The sequence below is a fragment of the Anoplophora glabripennis genome, unplaced genomic scaffold (assembly GCF_000390285.2).
Source record: "Anoplophora glabripennis isolate ALB-LARVAE unplaced genomic scaffold, Agla_2.0 scaffold299, whole genome shotgun sequence".
NCBI lineage: Eukaryota > Metazoa > Arthropoda > Insecta > Coleoptera > Cerambycidae > Anoplophora > Anoplophora glabripennis.
The window spans coordinates 486,586-495,358 of record NW_019417348.1 but is presented as its reverse complement, the minus strand read 5'-3'; the positions used below and the strand labels follow the sequence as shown (position 1 = coordinate 495,358).

The 8,773-nt window shown below is 35.9% G+C and overlaps 1 pseudogene; it reads right to left on the bottom strand.

Moving 5' to 3' along the window:
- Positions 1-6,405: 6,405 nt before the first annotated feature.
- Positions 6,406-7,390, bottom strand: LOC108908441 (annotated as a pseudogene).
- Between the last annotated feature and the right edge of the window lie 1,383 nt (positions 7,391-8,773).

The following is an 8,773-nucleotide window of genomic DNA, read 5'->3' as shown; positions in this document are numbered from 1 at the left end:
CAAAATAAATACAAGAGGGATAATAATTTTCGATTATGGAAGGACGAATAATTGAAGATGCGCAACCAGTGTCTATTAATAATTTCATTGGAGGATTTTTATTTTCGATATAAGGTAATGGACAAGCTAATTTAAGGGCGTTTATTTCATTTGGAAATTGTTCGTCTTCGTCGATCTTGATAAATCGGCTGGTAGATTTCTTGAGACTGTTCTTCCTGATAGTAGTTTTCTTGGTAATAGTCTTCTTCAGATGTGTCTTCTTCTATGTTGTGTAGTTCTTCTGATCCAGTTTCTCGGTCCTGTTGACTGGAATGTATTTTGGAATCTTATACAGGTCTGTGTGATGTTGACATTGGCGTTGGTTTGTATGAAGGGTTTACATTCATTGGTTTAAAATTGTTTGGTTTTGGTTGAGGTTTTCCAAAAATTTTACTGTTTGTGTAAAATTTTTGTAGGTATGTTAATTGGTTGTGATGGAAAATTTTGTCTTGGGGTTTGAGATTGAAAATTTTGATTCTTGAATTGATTTGGAATTTGCGAAAAGTTTTGATTATAACCTACAGTTTGTCTTGGCGTAATATTATATTGTGGTTGTTTAATTTGCGCTGATGGTAGCATTGGTTTTTGATAGTCTAATTTTGAAAAGATTTACTGTAATTTAAAAAAATTTCTGCCTCATGAACTTTTGAAATTGCAACTTCTAATGATTCAACTTGCTGGATTCTAATCATAAATTGTAACAGGATTTAAAGCTCTATAAATGTGTCTAATGCCATTTGTTTGGAATAAAATTCTTTTTCTTGCAATGTTTTATTCGCATGAATTAATTTACTTACTAATAAACTTCGCAATTCTTGACATCTTAAGTCAAAACTGATAATTTTCGTTTTCAGAAATTATTAAATATAACAAATCATGTTCTAAACATTTAATATCTCCTTGGTCACCAAAATTTAACCTTAGAATTTCTTTAACTTGCAACCAACTTCTAATTTCTGGAACATTACTACATACTACATTTCTACTAACATTTGCGCCTTTTCTACTATTTTTCGCAAAATTGCTTGATAAATAAAAGTATTCAATGCATCCCTATCTGCATGAAAAAAATTGATTTAATAAATTGTAACAGGAATTTATTATTTATTATTATTTAAGTATTCAATCCAAAAGGATTTCCGTCATATCTGGGTATACTGTCAATGTATAGACGTAACAACTGATAATCCACTGGTGGAAGTAGATTCGGTTCTCTGCTTGTAACCATTTTATTAGATTTAAATTTTTTTAATTTACTAAAAGGATTGACTAAATCTGATATATTCCACATTTTGAAAAAATTAAAATTAAAATTAATTCTGTGGCTATTTGCCGGAAAATTTTGTACTGAACTAAACTTACAACTAAAATTTGACTAGACTTGAATTTGAGTTTGTTTGATTTGTTTTTGATGTTTTCCTTAACCTAGTTATTCACAATCGAGCGAGCCTATTGTTCTCAAAAGAATTTCAGAGAGAATATGTGGGTGAATTATAATAAAGATCAGAAGGAAAATAATGTTTGACTTACTTTTTGTCGATGTTGTCCCGGCGACCCTTTTGACTAATCTTCAATCAGTAGAATAGTTTCGGCTGGTGATTTTCCATCTTCGAAGATGAACTTCTGATCAACGGCCACTTCAGTGCGTTAATTGAAAGTCTTCTTCTTCCACTTCTTGTTGTTGCGTCTTCAACTTTGAAAAGTTTATTCAAATCACTCACAGTTCATCAGAGGTTCGAACGATACTAATATCCCGAATCCTCGTCGCCAGTTTTACTTGTTGAATTTAATTGCAGGAATTAATTCAAAAGTATAATGCAGGAAACAAGCTTTTTATTTCAACTTGATATTCTAAGTTCATGACTTGCTGGTGTTACTAATCCTGTCTGGATATTTCATTCGTCCGTCAGATTTATTTCATCGCAATTAAGAGGTTTTCCTTGGGGGCATCTATCAAACTCACAGTACAAAGTAGTAAGATATTTTCTCTTTAGTTTTTTGTGATCTCACTCCTTTGTAAATTGTCACTGAATTTACGTAGAGTTCTCCTCGATGTATCTAAGTATTTCTTAACTACCATTCTTAGATCAAATGATGTGAGGGGAGAGCCAAATTCTGCTGCCATTAAAACAACATCAATAAATTGTTGTTCTTCTGCTTCTGATAAAATTGTTTGCCCTCCAGCTTTTAATGGATGTTTTGGTCGACTTTAGTTTTTTTGGAATATCGTGTCGACACGCTGTTTCCGTATAGGAAATGGCATTTACCTTAACGTCTCGTTTTGCCGTTGCTAACTGCTGATTGCTATAATCTGCGTAACCCCGACTTTCGGGTCTTCTTTTCTGCCCATCCTGTAACATAAAATCGAGAGTGATACCTGTGTAAAGTCACCAACATAACGAGGTTACTTTTTTTTGACCGCTCTGTGCATTCTTAAATATGATGAACTTGGCACCAAGGCAGGATTACCTCTCAATAGTACAGTATTCGATAACATAGCGAAAATATGATTTATCTTGCCTTTGAGGCACTTTTAGTGCTGAAGTGATGTCCTAAAAAAAATGAATGTTAATTTATCTCACATTCATCGTTTTGTTATTTCACTTAACGATACGTTTTAGTTTATTTTGACTCTCTAATAAATAAAATTCTGCTATTTTAACTTCGTTTGACTCACCTTTCATTTCTTGTGGAATGGAGAACTGAACATTGGTCTTGACAGCGACCTCCACTGCCTTAGCTGGTGATTTATCTTGCCTTTGAGGCAGTTTTAGTGCTAAAGTGATGTCCTAAAAAAAATGAATGTTAATTTATCTCACATTCATCGTTTTGTTCTTTTACTTAACGATACGTTTTAGTTTATTTTAGCTCTCTAGTAAATACAGTCATCATGACCTTTGTAGTTTGATTAGATACATAAAATATTGACATACTTTTTCAAATATGTTTATCACCCACCACTCATTGTCCTTGCCGAATTCCTCGCATACGATGCAAGGGTCCGTGACCTCTTCCAAATGCCTCTTCTTTCTATTTGGCTTGTCCTTGTTTTTCTCTGGTTCGTTATCTCTCACTAATTTTCGTTTTGTTCCCTTTGATTTCGCCAGTTTCATTTTTTTTACTTTTGCGTCTTCTTTTTTCTCTAATTCTTCTTTATTTGGTGTCACGGTAAATAATTGAGAATGTGTTTTCTTGCCATTTTCCTGGCTGGACCTTAAAAGCCGGGGGCTGAAGGTCTTCAAATGACACATTCACTCTCACGCTTCTTTCTAAGTCATTATCACTATCCTGATCTGTATAGTAAACTACACTAGCGTCTGATTCGCTATCGGTATCAAAATCGTTTGACAATTTATTGATAGTTTTTTGTCCTGAAATTCGCGATGGACCAGCTTCTGCCAAGTCTTTGCTCGATATGTTTTCCTTGACAGTATCTTTTATCATTTTTGTTATTTTATTTGCTGTTTTATCCTTAGTTCCTACGTCTTTTTTTACACTATCCCCTTTGTTTTTGTTGTCATCTTGTCTTTGCGGTTCCTCTCCCTCTATCATGGTTTCTTCAATAATGATAAATCCTTCCTCATTTATTACATCTCTGTTAATTGGAAAAATCCCTGTTGCCTCAAATCATTTTACACCTTTTTCAATTGTCGCTGTCATCTTGTAGGCCTTTTTAAACAGCTCAGCAATATCCGACTGGTCAATTTTTTGATAGTTTTTTGATTTAAGAAAAGAATCACACTCGCGATTGTACGCGGTTTTCAATGGTACAAAAAATCAAACATCGAGTGGTTGTAGTCGATGGGATGTGTGAGGTGGTAAGGTCACTATGGTTATACCATTCTCCTTGCAGAAATTGTACACTTTTAGTGTACAGTGACTGCTATGGTTATCTATTGTTAATAACACTTTGTTCATGATTGAACATTTAGTATGCCTGGCAAAATGCTGAATCCATTCAAAAAAGAGGTCTTCGTTGATCCAGCCATTTTTTGAAACTCTATAGAGAGCATTTGTTGGGCCATTTTTTTGAGCTCATATTTCATTCTAGCCCTTCCGAAAATGAACATGGGGGGCACATATTCTCCCGCAGCACTCACTGAACAAAGGACGGTTACCAACTTTCCCTGTTTTCCACTTGTAATGGCACCAACTTTTCGTTGTCCTTTACACGCCAAATTTTTTCCAGGAATGTGCACAGGAGTTATACCGGTTTCGTCGGCATTGTAAATACGATTAGCAGGATAATTATAGTCTTCGAAGGCTCTAGACAAGTTAGAGAAAAATAAGTCTACTTCTTTCTTGTTGAACCCTTTTACCCTGTTCAATGACGTGCTGTCTGGCTTTCTCAGAGATATGATAGGGGCCTTTTCAAAAATCCATAGTACCAGTCATTACCACATATTTTTTTATCCTTGTTAAAATTATTCGGGATATTGTTGGCTTCCACATATTGAAAAGCGATCTTTTTAACTTGAAGTCTCGACATTCCATAAAACAATTTCGACATTTTAATTATATGATTGCACAGCTCGTCCTCCTGGGCAGGGTTAAGAACTGCATGTCTTCCCAATTTCTTATTATTTTGATCGACTTTGCCTCTAAGACGGCCCTGAAGAGTACCATAAGGTACGTGATACGTTCTAGATGCTTTTCTTATGCCCATAGATTTAGTTTGGACGGCGTTTATTGCCCCATATCTTCTAGAGACCATGAACCCCGGTCTGTTTTTCTGTTGTACTTGAAAGGCATTTTTACAGCATCTGAAAACGATTCACATGGAAATATGTTTTAACGCACAAAATTCCACAAAGCTCAATCACGGCGTCACCGGCACTTGTGCTCGACAGTCTGGCCATATATCCATCTTGCATTACACTGCAGTTGGCGCGCTTCATTTGAAATGAAATCGCCTTGTTGGTCTTACCCAGCTGGTCGGTATTCCCCATATTCCCCCTAACAGGTGCAATCATATAAAAGTATATATGTACCTACTTAAATGTAAATATATATGTAATATGATATAAAAAAAATTAAAAAATATGTACCTATATGGATAATATAAAAATATTTAAAAAAAATCAAAAACTGTACAAGAATATAACCATGTCCAAATTTTTTTGGGGCCAATCTATTTCGACGTATATTTCAACAGGCCAGTTTTTGAAAAAACAACGTTCTGATGGAACTAATGTGGCGGGAATACATAAATATTTAAATTTTTATGCTCGTGCAGTTCGGGAAAAATATTTTTATGACTCCCAAAATTCGAGGGGATTTTGTGATCGTGGTAAATATGGCAATTCTAAGTATTGTCTTAACATTATTGTGCTTGTTGTGCTTGGAGTTACAGTAGTTTTTACTTTTGCAACTTTAGAATCAAAATGCGCCCATAGAGATTTACTTGTACTAGGAACTGAGTGATCTATAGGATCATCAATAAGATTAATATTTTCTGTTGCAGTTTCTATTGCACTCTTTTCAGTTAACATTCCACTTACCTCATCGGATAACCATTTTTCTGTATTTACGGCATTATCTTCTATAAAAAAGGCTAGCTTTTTCAGTCTCGGATCTAAAAATGTTGCCTTAGCTACTATTTTATTACTTTCTAAAGAACTCAAACGCCGCGCTATTGTGTCTATTAATAATTTTTGAAATTGAGTTCCTGTTTCTATAGTTGGCGCATAATTTCTTAAAAAATACTGAAGTCCTCTTGTAAGAGGAATGATTGCTGAAAATGTGGTATATTTTTCCCCAGAGAGTTCTGTTGTCATGACTTCAATCAGAAATAATTATAAAATTAAACGAACTTACCTTAAGTGAAGTTCTATTATAATTATATGAAGCGCCTCGTCCGAATAGATCACTATGTAGTATACTCATTCCCGCGCTAGATGGCACACATTTTAAAGCAAAATTGAACCTACCCACTTTCCACTCCGTGCCGGCTCCATGCTCCGTCGAATGTCATTACTTTAAAGCTCCATGTTGCAACACAAATAGATCACGTGGGTATTTTGACTACCTGATTTATCAACCTATTTCAACAGGGAGGGATGGGAGTGATCTATTCGGACGGGGCGCTTCATATAATTATAATAGAACTTCACTTAAGGTAAGTTCGTTTAATTTTATAATTATATTCGCGCCTCGTCCTCTTAGATCACTATGTAGATGTTTAAAGCTGTTGCAACACAAAAACAAAACTTTACTCATGTATAACTGATTTTACAAAATACAGTAGACATTCTTATAGAAAACAAACATAAACCATTAACTTAACTAATATGTTTCCTTCTACCAAGATAACCTAACTAAATAATCAAACAACTGTATTTTTATTAATATTTTCTCAACATGAAATTAAACATTAACAACGGCTCTTGCAAACGATTGACTGGCATCTAAAGGCCTATTATAGAAAATGGCAAACACCTTAGACGCTGCAGTATTTTTTATAATATCTAAAGACACTCCTTTCCCGGCAGCCGATGTCGCTGCATGCCTAGTACTATGATCCGAAAAAAGTGAGGTGTCTAAGCGACTTTCCTTCAAGGTTGCCTTAATCCGTCGGCTTATTGATTGACTTGAAGCCGCCCTGTAAGGTTTCTTATAAGTGATAAATAAATTATCCGTTGAAGATGGACGAAAGGTTTGAGTTCTATCCAAGTAACAAAGCAACGCAGCTGCCACACAAACTTGAGGCTTTTCAGCAAACCTCGGTAACCTCAGTAAAGGTTGCATTCCACTAGGCCCTGATGTTTTAACTAAATCTGGAATCTTAATTTCAATACCTCCTTCTGTCACCGAAATGTTCTGTACCTTTATCAACGAAACAGTTTGGACTCTGTGAGCTGTTATCAAGGCCAATAGAGTTGCTAACTTGCGAGTGAGTAGTTCTAAATTTAACTCTTCATTAGAAACTTGGTTACTGAAAAAATCTAAGACTATTCTAGGATCCCAGGTGACATGGTATTTAGGTCTCGTCGGCTTTAGCCGAAAAATTCCTTTCAGGAATCGCTTAATCCTATGGTCATTCCCTACCTCTGGCGACAGCAACAGGGATAGTGCCGATCGATAGGTGTTTAGCGAACCATAAGAAGCTCCGTTTTGAAAGCAATGTGAGAGAAAAGATAAAACGTTACTCACACAAGGGTCATAACAATCATACTTATTGCAAGCACAGAACTCCCACCACAGTTTTAATCCAATGTTGTACTGCTTCAGGGAGAAATCTGCTAAGGATGAAAGAGAAATCTGCACGGCCTCTTCAGGGTATCCCTGTCTCCTCAGGCCTTGCATGATAAATAGCCTGCCACCAGGGGTAAGGTTTCGAGACATCGGATGAGGTTTTATGTCGAAAGAAAGGATTAAGTTCACATCAGGTTTGAAAGTTATAGGCTCTTTTCTTAAAAGAGAAACAAATAGTGGGAACCAGGGTTGAGTTGGCCAATACGGCGCTACTAGAATGCCCTCAGCACCATCAGAAATAAGTTTTTGCAAACATCGGGGCAACAAAGAAAAGGGGGGAAAAGCATAAAATTTTAGCCCTGACCAAGAAATGGTAAAAGCATCTATGTTCTCAGCATCTGGATCTCTAACCCATGAAATAAACCGTTTACATTTAGTATTATTTCTTGACGCAAATAAATCAATATCGGGATAATAATACATCAAGCAAATTTTATCGAAAGCAACCTGTGCTAATTCAAATTCGGTTTCTGGTGATAATCGTCTAGATTCTCGATCTGCTGCAGCATTATCCGAAGATTTAATGAAGCAAAAATCCATGTTGCGCTTCTCACACCCTTGCCAGATTTTTTTAGATAAGTTGTGTAAGTGTGGGTACTTAACTCCCCCCATTCGATTAATATAAGCAATTGCAGTGGCATTGTCAATACGCAACAGAATATTACAGTTAGACAGATCTCTGGCAAAACATCGAAGTCCAAAATAAGCTGCTGTCAGTTCGAGAAAATTTATATGCATAGATGCTTCTACACGACTCCAATGTCCATGAGCTGTCTGGTCTCCCTGAACTACCCCCCACCCCGAACGTGAAGCGTCGCTAAAAATTTCCATCAAACTTGTGAGGGTGCAGAGAATTTAAACCTGACACATGAGACTTCCACCACTCCAAATCTTCCTTGACATATTCAGGAACTATCATTTTTTTATTATAGCTGTTCCCCCTCCTCCTCAAGGCTACGTACTTAGCATGTTCCAAGGATTTTGTATATAACCAGCTGTAACGGACAGCTGGACAGGCCGATATTAAAACCCCTATAAGCCTTGCAAATACCCTTACTTTACATATCGATTGAACTTTACATTTGTTTAATAATTTCAAAATAGACTTTTGTTTCTGTTCTGGGAGACTCACCGTCATATGACAGCTGTCGTACATAAAGCCCAGATAATGAACTTTTTGTGATGGTACCGACTTTTCTCGTAATTTACTATAAACCCTAACTTCTCGAGTGATGTGCATGTTTCAAATTGATTTTCTAAACTCTGTTTATATGACTTATCAATCAACAAAAAATCGTCTAGGTACACAACAGACAAAAAATTATCAGCTCTCAATTTCGCTAAGAGGGGTTTCATTAGCTTGGTAAAAACATATGGTGCAGTACTAATACCAAACGGCAAGCACTGATACTCATAAAGTTTGCCCTGAAACTTAAACCTAAGATATTTCCTGTGGGATTTTCTAATTGGTATTAAGTGA